The following is a 12,402-nucleotide window of genomic DNA, read 5'->3' as shown; positions in this document are numbered from 1 at the left end:
CTTTCCTCCCTTCAGGCCTTCCCAGCTAACCTTCTGTCAACCCCTTCCATGGCCCCTCAAGTTGATAGCCTCTTTTTCTTTGATTGGTTTTGTTACATGCTTACATACATACATGCATACATACATACATATACACACATACATATGTATATATACACACAAATTTATAAATACAACCTGCTGAGTCCATTTTTGTTGTTTGTATGTATTCAGAGCTTTTTAAAAACAAGCTTTCCTTCCCTGCACCTCACAATATTTCCTGAGCCATAGTTGTCGAGCTGTAGTGTCCATGTAAACACCGGGTCTGAGTTCCTTACAATCTGTTGATGTTTGCATTGTGTCCAATGTGGTCTACTGTGGTGTTCTTTATTTGGTGTAGAGAAAGGCTTCTCTGCTAATGTATGATATATACATTTATCTGTGGTTATAAGCATAAGGTTTAGGGTATAGTTAGGTGTTATGCTCATCTACCAAAGTGGCAGAAGTAGATTCTTTCCTAAGGTGCTGTGGAGTTGTTGGTCAGAGGTATCTCATAGATCTCTGAAACAAAACAAACTATTGATACTGTGTTCAAGAAGCATACTTTGTATGATTTCAACTACTTTTTATTTTAAATATGTATAGAACTTCATAAAAGTTTCATGAAATATAGTTTGATCACCAAAACTTTGCCCCCAAGAAATGGATAGCAAAACCTTGTTGCTAAAGATACCATATGCACAGGGTATAAAACATGGAGAAACCAAGTAGAACTGACTAGGAATGTTTATAGCATTTAAAATCCATTGAGACCCTCCTTGTGGCATAACTTAGTCTTTCCTTCAAAACGTGCCATGTGCTTTTGAAAACGGGGTGCTGTGTTTTCAAGTGGTGCAAACTGGTATCCATCTGCTCTAGATGGCTTAATGTTAAGTCTTTGTTTTTACTATTTATTTTCTTCCTATTTCTCCTCTCTACTGGTGAAAGCAGTGAGTTAAAGACTCCAATTACTATTGTAAAATTGTCATTTTAACTCTTTAACATTGTGAGCTTTGCCTATATTTTATGGTCGTGTTATTGAACATATATGTCTATCCTTTTCACGTCTTTTCAATGGTTGGTCACTTTATATTCATATAAAACATTTAATTTTGTACATTGATATTTTATATGGCATAGCACTACATTAGTTCCTTGCTTATTTGGTGCATGTATTTCTCTTACATTAAAAATTATTTTTTTAAATGCTATTATTGCTTCTTTACCTTCTTGAAATACTAAGCTATAATATTAACTTGTTAGAAGTGTATGCGATCCTCGAGACATAATTGTGTGGAAAGTGACCATCTTTGTCCTCGCAGAACTTTCACAATGTTTTAAGTATACAATAGATAGCTTGGGCTTCTCAGAAGGTTCTTGCAATACAGTGGCAAAGCTGCCAATGAAAGATCAAAATCTAGAACTGAGATGATGAGGGCTCTTATTCTGACCCTCCTGTCAAATGTTAGAGGGATCATTCTTGTTTCAAGTATTTGTAATTGAAAAGATGTGTTAGGAGTTATTCCCTAGGACTGCTGATGTGATGGCCCACACATTTAGTGTCTAAGCAATAGAAATTTGCTGTCTTACACTTCTATAGACTAGAAACTCAGTGTCAGTTCTGGAGGCCTGTTCGATGGCTTCTGGGGATTGGTAAAAGATCTGAATCAGGACAGATTAAAGAACTAACCTATCATGCAGGGAAATACTAACAAATTTGTAGATTTGGCATTTGAGGGAAGGATATCAAGATACTCTTCCCACTCTAGGGTCTTTGTGAGTGCTCATTCCACAAAACTGCAGGTTCTCAAGAGTCTTATGATACAAAAGTGGAAGAAGAGCAGGTTAAAACGCTGTACCCTGAATGAAATTCAACTGTAAAAAAATATACTCTATGGCCTGGCAGATTTTTCAAAGTCATGAGACTGTTGATTTTTCATAATTTTTGCTGATTTTATGAAAAAGTTTTAATGGTTTTAGTCATTACATATTGCTTCAAATGGAGTAATTTATGAAGACTCTTCTATATCGTGGTTATTGATAATTATTCTTGAGCTAATATTAAGATAAATTCTATATAGTTATAATTCGATAATGTAAAGGGATTTATTTTAAATAATTCTTTCATTCCTATGATAACTTATGCAGTTTAAAATCAATACACATGCCTATTTAAGTACTTAGATCAAAATTAACTCTTAGACATTGTACTACAAGTGTCGGCAGCATTTAGGAGACAAGTACCACACAGTCAGAAATAGTACCTACTATTACAGGTGCTTGGTTCTTAATGTGCAGATTTGCCACATGTTACAGAATCATGGCAGCAAGTAACTTATACTGTCTGTTCTGAATGGTTTTACCACTAGCCAAGGAACTGAAATTATTCAACTACAATAACAATATACTAAACTATATTATGAAAGTAATAAATTAAATAAAAGTACAGTATCATTTAAAGGAAACTACAAATTAAAATATTGCTATTTTTACATTATCTCATGGATCCAGAGAATTTGCTTCTAGTCAATTCTAGGTCTTTCCAAAGGAGAGCATCAAATAAAGATTTTTGCTAAAGGATGCTGTGACTACAGGAAAACACCACCATGCTTTCTGAATTTTTGAGTTCAGTTAATTCCCTATATTTTACACCCAATAAACACACCCCTTTCCCCTTCACTGCCACAGTACTTTCTTATTATAAATTCAAACCTTTATTGATAGTGAATAATACTGATAACTACATTAGCACTTAGTCAACTGTGAACTTTTCTTCAACGTGTATGTGATAACTAGAAATTTTTGTTTTCCTTTAATAGTCAAGTTCTCTGAAACTGAAACACAGATGGATCTTGAACAATTCGAGTAATCTGAGGAAAATCTAATATAATAAGAAAAATAGTTTTGAAAATGTTAAATGGGAAACAAATGACACTTATTACAAAAAATTTGAAAGATTTTCACTATGACTAGAGTTCGAGTTTTGCTGTTTCAAGGTAATTGTTTTACTTTAAAATTTTCATGTATAGCTCTTTTAATACTTTAGCAAATAAAATTACATCATCATAAAAGCTTTCTTGTAGAAATGGTGATCTTCAGATAAAGAAGAATTATTGGAATTTTTTTCAAACAAGTCCTTCACTTGCTTGGTTAGAGTAACTCCTAAATGTTTATATTGCTTGTGGCTAATGTGAAGGGTGTGGTTTTCCTAATTTCTTCCTCTGCAAGCTTGTCATTTGTATATAGGAAGGCTACAGTCTTTTTTTAGTTAATTTTGTATCCAGCCAATTTGCTGAAGGTGTTTATCAGCTGTAGGAGTTCTCTGGTGGAATTTTGAGGGTCACTTATGTACACTATCATATCATCTGCAAATAGGGATGATTTGACTTCCTCCTTTCCCATTTGGATCCCCTTGATCTCCTTTTGTTGTCTTATTGCTCTGGCTAGAACTCCGATTTGGGCCCAGGGGTCCCACTCAAACTATGGGTCCAGCCAAGGACAATACAGGCTGTAAACTTCAAACCCCTACCCAGATCTAGCCAATGGACAGGACATTCTCCACAGTTCACTGGAGAGTGGGAACTGACTTTCACACGTACTCTGGTGCCTCATATTTGACCATGTCCCCTGGATGGGAAGACCTGGTGGCACTCAGAGGAAGAATAGCAGGCTACCAAGAAGAGACTTGATACCCTATGAGCATATAAAGGGGGAGGAAGTCCCCCTCAGTCACAATCATAGGGGAAGGGAGTAAGGGGAAAATGGGAGGGAGGGAGGAATGGGAGGATACAAGGGATGGGATAACCACTGAGATGTAATAAGAATAAATTAATAAAATAAAATTTAAAAATTAAAAAGAAAAGAATTATTGGGCATATTAGAAAGAATCTATGGCTACATAAAAAATATGGGTAAAAAAGTATTCAATATGGTTAATTAGTAAAAAAAATCTTGTAGTTTCTCATACATTTTTCAAGTTTTATTCTAGTACAGGATTGATTATGCATACTGGGGTCTACAATGTTAAAATTACATGCCAAAGCTCTTATAATTCACTACTAGGAAGTAATTTAAAGTATTAATCACATGATCATTGCTCAATACCACTGTTGCTCTATTTTTTCTTATAGCATAAAGATATTAACTTGAAAGTGTGTTACTGTGAGCTTCAAGTCAGATATGTTTTTATATAGTTTTGCAATTGATTGAACGTCTCAAGTCTCAGTTCACTAACCTAAAAAATGGAAAAGGTACTCAAGAGGACTTCAGACTCTTTATAAGCCAGACTCTTTGTCATGGGTCTCCTGGCTGCAAATCACAGAAAACTACATCACTCTAGCTTAGACACTCTGAAAGTATATGGTGCTATTTAATGAAATAAAATAGGAGACTGAACATTAGGACTTAGAAAGGGAGGAGATGGTGAGTTCTAAAGACTATGAAAAAATGTATCTTTATTGTTCTGCTTTTGAAGATCTCATTCTGAATCACATCTCATTTTCAGCTTTTTTGAGAAAGAATCTGATGTGTTCATCTGTGACTCCTTCAGTTCCAAGAAATGCTGTTAGATTACCATTAAAATAACACAAAGGCCTGGCTTTTTGGCATTTTCATAAAATTCTAGAACTATATATTATGTTCTAATTTAGTTTGTTAATTAATTATATAAAATAAAATATACAAAACCATATATATACATCAATATGTATATATATATATATATACACATCAATATGTATATATATATATATATCAGTATTAGTGCAACAGAAAATAAAAACATACATGAAAATAAATTATTTTTGTGACTTCATCTCTAATTTACCCTATGGCATTCTTAAAAGAAAAGATAAAATATGTAAAAAGAAGCATTTGAAGATGATTTCTAAGAAACCAAGCATTAACAGCTCATGGCCTATTGCCTGAAATATCCACGATCGTAGGTAATCTGCATTGTCAATGTGACTAGATTAAGAAAGCCATCCGGGAGTAGCTAAGCACAACTTTGTTTCTGTCTGTAGGGATGATTCTTGCATTATTAGACAATGAGACCTCTGATGCAACCGTGAGTCAATGTTTTAAGGATTAATAACATCGTGGCATTTTCCAAGAGTGAATGAAGAGGGGGAGACTGAATTGGACAGAGTAGTCATGCTCAGGATAGGTCCTGGAGGCAAGAGCTTGTCCTAATTAGTGTCATTCGTCTTCTCCATGTTTCTTCATGGTGTGAATTTCTCTGATCTGACCTTCTCACCACTATGGATGGAACCATCTAAAATCCCATGCCAAACTAAATCTTCCTCACTTAAGTAGTTTCCCTCAGGTACCTTGGGCAAAATAATGAGACGCAGCTAAGATGTACACTGTCCACTTATACATGTAGTTTGGGAATGAAATAACTGGCCAAACAATATTACTTCCCAGTTGTCTGCAATCATCTCCACCTTTACAAATACTGTTTACTAATGTTTCTTTGACCTTTCTAGGATGTCCGTTGAGGGAACCCAAACCCTACATCTACCTAACACAGTTCTCTCTCTCTCTCCATCAACTTCTGATGTCTGTTTTATTTCCCCTTCTGAGTGAAATTCAAGCTTCCTCCTTCAGGCCCTATTTATTACTTAGCTTCTTTGAATCTTTGGATTGTGATGGGGTTATCCTGTACTGTATGTATGTCTAATATCCACTTATAAGTGAATATATACCATGATTGTCTTTCTGGGTCTGGGTTACCTAACTCAGGATGATCTACCCAAAACATTGGTTAAATCTTCATATCTGCTTCTAACACTTGAGCATTCTAATTTAGCTGATCCAGAGTTTATTATGGGCACTGACTTTTTCAAAAATGTACCAGGTATTCTAATATGAAGAGCGGGATGGGAGTCACCATTACTTTGATCTGTTCACAGAAGGGGACTCCCTACATACAGTAAAGGGACCTGTCCCCTTTACCTGCGTTGTGTATGGTTTCAGCTGTAATCCTCATTTACATGTACTGACTCCGTCATCTCTCAGGAAAAATCAGAAGTGTCCAAGGTGCTTCAAGTTTTCTTTTTTTCAAAATAAGATTCAGGCTAGGTTTTAGGGGAAAGAATATTTGGTTTCCCAAATTATTTAGAAATTCTTAAAAACACATATTGGGTAGATGTTGAACAATCATATTTTGAAAACGACTCAAAATAAAATCATAGAAACTTGATGTCATTAGATTGTATGTCTCATTTTCAGAAAGCATTTGTGGTTCCTGTCCTCGTGGTTGCTTTGGGCTTTGTTTCTTTTGTTGTGTCATGTTTCTGTTTGTTTATTTTTTGAGATGGTGTCTTGCTATGTAGCCTAATCTGGAACTTAAGTCACGCTTCAGTGGCTTCAGCTTGCCAAGTGCGCGGATTACAGACATGTGCTGCCACACTTGGCTTTGGGTGAATGACGTTAAGAACAAAAGCTAGGCTTTTTCGTTTTCACCTGTAACAACAGAAACCAAAAATACAGAAAGGTTATTTTTTAGTGTACCCGAAAAAAAAAACCCTATCAAACTAAATTTCTATAGCCAGCAAAAAACAAGTATTCAAAACTAGAGCAATATATGTTTTTCATAAAAAGACAATAAATGTAAAAAAGAAATTCCTTAGGCTGAAGGCAAATATGCCCAGATGGAAGTCTAAGAAAAAAATGAACACCATAGCCTCAAATACACTAATAAATAGAAAATACACACCTACTTTTTTATTAAAAGAGTGATACTCACAGAAGAAAAAGTATTAACTTATGACAGAGATAGAAATGTGTGCCCAAATTTGATATTAAATAGTATAAACCACAAAAAATAAAAAAATTACTTTTTGTGGAGTTTTCAAGGGAGGTTTTAATAAATTGGTGAGATATGTACTTAATCTCTGAAGGTGCTACCAACAATGGGAGAAGAAACAAAGAACAGATATCACTAAAAATATGAGGAGACTGTGATCAACAGAAAATATTTGCTTACAATATAAAAATTCAAAACCACAAATAGTTCGTGGGGGTATGGTATAGCATATACCTTCAGCCATAGAACACTGAGGTAGAATTTTGAATTGGAGGCCAGCCTAAGCCACAGAACTCGATTTTTTTTAAATCAAGAGAGGAAAAACAGTGGGGAAATTTTTAGAGAAGTGAAAAAGAAAAAGAAAAAGAAAAAGAAAAAAAGAATGGTAGACCTATGTCCAACCAGCAGGGACTTTTTAAAATAGGAAAATGATTCCCAGTTAAACAGACAAAGTTTTATGCTGTTTTTCATGTGTTCACCACAGTGTTTTATTCTGTAATTGAGGTTTTCTTCTGCCGCCATCCTTCCCCTATTAAGTGTTACCTAACTAGACGTTGCCATGGTAGTAATGATGCAGCTGATACACAGCCAAGGATTTGATATGAAACTGCTGAGCACATTCTGATCCTTAAGCCTGAAGTTATATAAATGTAAGATTCAGATCTGTTTTGTCCCAAATCATAGGCAACTGGTTTTTTTTTTTTTTTTTTTGATCATTGAAATATTTCTATAATTTGGGTTTGCTTTATCAGTTCATTTTGAAATTACATAATCCTCCAAGGAAAGATATGTGAAAAATGGCCCCTGTAGTGGAAGTCCTAGAAACATCTCCCCTGAAGCCAAGCCTACCATCAAAGTAATTTCAAAAATGGTACATCTAAATCTGAACTTACCTTAGTACATTTATTAAAAATATATTTAGTATGAATCAGATTATCTAATAGCAAATAAGTCTATGTAGAGAACCATTAATCAAGTGTCAAATAGAAGGCATTCAAGCTCTCTTGTCTGGAAAAGTGTATGAAAATTTAAAAGCATGATAACCCTCACTACTCTTTGCATGCTGCTTGGGTAAACTTTTCTGTACAAGAGCTACAAATAGCTTTGTTGTTTTTCTTCTCCACTGATGTTTTCTAGTTGTCTGAGTAATAGAGAGTAGATAATTACATGCTTTAAAATGCTAATATGCCAAACTTCATTATTTATGCATCATTTTCATAAACACAAAATAGATCTTTAAGGACAGGGTCACCAGGGCTCTTCCCAAGCTAATGAGTGAGAGTGACAAAGGATACAGGCCCAGAGTTGACGGGTCCTTTCTGTTTCTCTATAAAACAGCGATGGATGTGATTAAAATGCGGACGCTAGTGAGCAAGGAAGGAGCAGCACAGATCCAACTAAATAATAAAATTGATGTCAACAGCATCAGTTTTAACCAAAAGAACACATCTAGTTCATGTTAGAGCTTTTAAAGCAAATAGATAATATTAATTTCTGAGACCCAAGTCTGATTTCTTGTGAAGAATTATGAGCATGGCCAGGTGAATCACTGGAACCGGAAGCACATCCCTCACTCTTCCATTCCCCAGTCCTAATGACGTGAACCAAAATGGTTAAACCAAAGGTTGATCTTTATAACCCCTTTAATGTATTTTATGAGGCTGAGCATGGTCACACATGCCTAAAACTCCAGATGCTAAGGATGCTGCAGGAAAAGGATCTCTTCAAAACTTCAAGGCTTTAAAACCAAGCTGAATTGTCCTGGGCTGGTGCCTTAGTTTGAGCGGGACCCCTGTGCCCAAATCTGCCTATCATAATGTTCTACTTGTAGGTTTCTAGGACCCTCTGGATCCTTCTACTTTGCCATTCTCCCATGCTTCTCTCATCTAGAGTCCCAATAGGATGTCCTCCCCTCTCTCCCAGTTTCCTGGTAAGTGAAGGCTTTCGTGGGACATGCCCCTTGGGCTAATATGCAGATATAAGTGAGTATATACCATTTGAGTCTTTCTGCTTCTGGGTTAACTCACTCATTATGATCAAGTGCCTCACATTTGACCATGTCCCCTGGAGGAGGAGACCTGGTGGCACTCAGAGGAAGGACAGCAGGTTACCGAGAAGAGACTCGATACCCTATGAGCATATACAGGGGGAAGTAATCCCCCTCAGGAACAGTCATAGGGGAGAGGAATAAGGGGAAAATGGGAAGGAGGGATGAATGGGAGGATACAAGGGATGGGATAACCATTGAGATGTAACAAGAATAAATTAATAAAAAAAAGAAAAAAATAAAACCAGGCTGAAATCCTTAGCAAAACTCTGTCTCAAAAAATAAATGGGGGAGTGGGAATATACACCAGAGATAAAACACTTTCCTGAGATACATAAATGCCTGAATTTAATATGCACGCACACACGCCCATGCGCACACACACCCCCCCACATACACACACATGCACTCACACATACATACACAGACACTCACACATACACACATGCATGCACACACAAATACACATACACAGATGCACACGCATGCATACACACACACACACACACACACACACACACACACACACACACACATGCATACATTTGGGGGACTATAGACTGAATTAAACCATAACCTCAGCATAATAACACTCTACAGGCAAGCAGCAGACTTCCAAATAAACCAGTGCCCTGAGGAACACCAACTATTAGTTAATAGGCACTGAGAACAGCGTAGATGAGTAGACTACACAGGGTGAAGGGCTCGTTCCTCCAAGTCCGAGTTGAAAACATGGAGAAATCCTTTGCTTTTCTGTTTTATTGTTTGGCCTTTGGCATCTAAATCTAGTCCTAGTCCTGTTCTAATATGAGAACTCTTTCTGAAATCCAAATTGCCAGAAATCCTCTCTACATACAATACATTATAAAATACATGCTGGGGATTACACTTAGATTATCTGAAGACTTTTTTAAAAATTCATTTCTGGCGTTTCCTCCATTCTTATACCAGAAAGAAAAAAAAAATGCTAAACCCAACCAACCCATAAAAGCCTTGTGGGTTTCATAAGGCATCTGACTTGTAAATGAGAAGGACAGGACCACATGAAGCCACCCCGCTTACAGGGCTCCCAATGTTTGGTCAGAGTGCTGTTGAGCAGCAAGGCCCCGTGTTCCTGCTGCATCATTAGTAACTGGCCTGTCATCCCAGGTGCCCCTTTCCCATAGCCACCAAGCAGCCCAGAAAGTAAAAGAAGTTCCCAGAAATAGGCTAAACGCCACACATGTGCTCAGACATTATTATCCTGTTACAAGGTCGGAGACCACAGTCATATCTAGACATTATTACTAGTTTATTAATGTTATTAACTAGCTAGTTAATTGACAATATTAATTATTAATTAATTAAGTGTCAAGGGCACATTGGGACTAGGAACAAGAGGCTGGCTGAGAGCATCTTCCCATGACTGCCTGGACTCACTGTTGCCCTAGGGGCAGTAAATCCATGGAAAGAACAAGTCTGTATGCTCTCACTATAAACTGCCCTTTCTCAACCCAATGCCCAACCCTCTAAGCACAATATACTTATCTAAAGAAACGCTGATGAGTAGACTTACTCCTGCATTGTGGGCCTTTCACAGTAAAGCTAAAAACTGCCCATTAATATAGAAAAGTCAATGCCATCTTAAGTGCCTGGTGCTAGCACACCTTTGTTGTCTAATGGTGGGTGATTTGATACTAGTGTCTCAAAGGTGCTCATAGGTCAGGTCTGCACTGGTTAGCATCTATTATTTTACATTGAATACCTACTTAGAGAAGCTAGAAAGCGACAAACTTCTATTCTTCTCCTGCCTGTAATAATGATTCATAGTTTATCATGAAAATGTAGGTACCATTTTTACTATAACTCCTGGGGGACCACCAATCCACACCTTCCAGAGCTCCCTCAGAAATTAAAAATCTGGGTTCAGTGGAGTAACTGAAAAACTCTGACTCATGAGGCAGCCTCTGCACTTTCAGGGACATTTGATAGGAACAAATATCTCCTGTGTTCACTGATGAGGTACTGTCCACAAGAGGCATGTGAGTTTCTAAGCACTTGCCTCTTCTCTGGCTTTTGATCTGCTTAAAAGCCTTTTAATGGGAGCAAGAGAATGCACATCTTGAATGTACATTAATGCCTGGACATTTCCTCACAAGTACTTGACTTAGAGGTCTCATATCACAAGAGGGAAGCAGTTCCATAAATTCATTCTCTTCCACATAATCTACATAGTGACCTAATTTAAAATGAGTTTCTTGGGACAATGCAGTGCCAGGATCCAGGAACCGCATGCGAGACCATAAGGTATGTCTTTTCCCAGGGGCCCAGGCTGATAGGCCAGATGCTCACAGACAATGTAGTCTCTACCAAATTTCAAGAAAATCTAGACTGCGTGTTTTTTTTTTCGGATACGTTTTTGAAGTGCTACAAGCATTTATATCATACCCTGTAAAACAAAAAGAAGGCAAGTGCGTACACTGTTCATATATTAAGCTGGAACTATCTCATTTGTTTCACAATGCTGCTTCTATGATCATTACATTATTACGATGGTGTGGTTGCTTTACACAGAGCCCGTGTACAACAATAAATGCAGAAAATGGCTATATATACTATGTAATTGTCCTCTGTGATCATTGTAAAGTTTTGCAGAATGTGTCTCTGTCCAGCTGGCTATATAAAGGTAACATTAAAATGATCAATTACTATATTAAGAACATTGAGTTGAGAACAAAACTGCCTCATGCATCTTTTCACATGTTTATGCAAATTCCAGCAAGTTTCTTGCTGCTTTCTAATTCTCACTGTTATATTTATTAAAAAGTAATAATTTATTCATATGTGAATATGTATGAATATTTCCCCCTCTGAAAAAAATATGAATGGCTTCAAGGTCTTTATTGCATCTTTTTATGTTCTTACTTAGACATCTGTTCATAGATGACAATTAAACCGCTTGGTAATTATTTGAGAAAAAGGCCATGAAAATATTTTAAGTGATTTTTATATTTTCATACCCTAAGCTGAAGATATAAATGATTAAATGTTTGCCACAGAAAAGAGTTACTTGTTTTATCAACACTTGGGCCTATCTTCCATTGCCTGTCCAGTAGGTGACTTGAGCAAAGTTGACATATGAAATGAAATTAAGGCTAGACTACAGAGATTCCCTGATCCTAAAATTGTCTTTTCTGATCAGCAATTTAAGGGAGAGACAAAATCTCATACCCTAAAAATATATTTAACATTAATCTTTCTTAGGTAGACAGATCTTACTTTGTCCCTTAGGAAGAGACAGCAAGAATCTTTGGCTAAGTTTTAAAATATTTGTAATGCAAACAGAATTTTCCATAGGTAGCTTTTACCATCTCATAAAGAAAAGTTTATTTTGCCCAGAATTTACCTGAAATAAAGTACATAGGCTCAGAGTAGTAAAAACTCAACTTCTTATGAATGGTACGGAGGAGATAGTTTTGTTTATGCTGTTTGTTTTTAATGCTAAAAATGAAACTGTCACCTTCTCATGTCTCAGCATATCCCATGACAT

The sequence above is a fragment of the Acomys minous genome, assembly GCF_964271855.1.
Source record: "Acomys minous genome assembly, chromosome: 15".
Taxonomy (NCBI): domain Eukaryota; kingdom Metazoa; phylum Chordata; class Mammalia; order Rodentia; family Muridae; genus Acomys; species Acomys minous.
The sequence above is the reverse complement of the archived record's forward strand: the minus strand, read 5'-3'. Positions refer to the sequence as shown.